Source organism: Saprolegnia parasitica (genome assembly GCF_000151545.1).
Source record: "Saprolegnia parasitica CBS 223.65 unplaced genomic scaffold supercont2.339, whole genome shotgun sequence".
NCBI classification, from domain to species: domain Eukaryota; phylum Oomycota; class Saprolegniomycetes; order Saprolegniales; family Saprolegniaceae; genus Saprolegnia; species Saprolegnia parasitica.
This window is the reverse complement of record NW_012156733.1, coordinates 41988-43121: the sequence shown is the minus strand read 5'-3', so window position 1 is coordinate 43121 and position 1134 is coordinate 41988.

The following is a 1134-nucleotide window of genomic DNA, read 5'->3' as shown; positions in this document are numbered from 1 at the left end:
ACGACAAGGACGAGGGAGCGCATCTGCACAGCGTGCGGGCGGAGGCAAGGGCGGCAGGGACTTCCGATGGCAGCGGCCGACGGTCGCGGCCATCCTGACGTCGCGGGTCTTCGCATGAACGCTTCTTCATCTTCTTGTCTTCGGGGAGGCGGGCGGCAGGCGTGAAGAAGAGCCGTCCCCCGGGGGCGCCGGCCTCCCGTAGCCACGGAAATCGACGCTGGTTGGCCAGCGTTCGTCCACTCGTCTCGACTGGTCAAATTAGAAAGTCAAGTAAGACTCATTGTATAGTTGATCACCACCACTCACTCTCGAGAACCACGCATCCATCAGCACCTGTATGCACAGGTCCCTCCCTATTCATAGACCATTCGACGTCGTGTCCTCGGTCGACCCAAGATCTTTGCAAACACAGGAATCTACCATGGGAATCTCCTAGCCAACGTAACGTTAAAGTACATTCGTGTCATTTCATAAAGCCCCAGCAAATATACCTCCTCCAGCTATATACGCGGGAAGTTTCAAGTATTTGGGGCGCTCCAGAGAGGTCCATAACGCAACGTCGGCGTCTTCTAGGCATCTTTCACCCGAACACGCTCGCCGACGTTGGGCTCTAGAAAGCTGCAACAGCGTCCCGCTGAGCGAAATCGTTGTACGCCAGCCGTGGCGCCTGCTGGGCCACGTGCTGCGCATGAGTGAAGACGTCCCTGCCAACGTTGCCGCTGCCCGCTTCTTTGCAGCTCCCGAGGCGCCCCGTTTTTTAGGCCCAGATCAAGTTGCCGATCGTCCTGCACCGCGACCTCCAGATGCCGACGCCTTTCAAGAAATGCTCGGGCCTTTGAAATTAAAGATTCTTCAAAAAGATAGGTGTTTGTCAGCGGCGGGATTTGAACCCGCGAGTGCGAACACAGTAGAACTTGAGTCTACCCCCTTGGACCGCTCGGGCCAGTTCCCAATTTGCCACGAAGCCCCGAAGTCTCCACTCGAGTACCACTCTTCTGTTACAAATGGTTGCTACCCGTACGTCCTCCACCAATGCCCAAGCCTCCACTGCTGCTGCCGCCACCACTGCTGCTGCTGCCAACACCACTGCTGCTGCAGATACCGCCGCTGCTGCTGCAGACACCACTGCTGCTG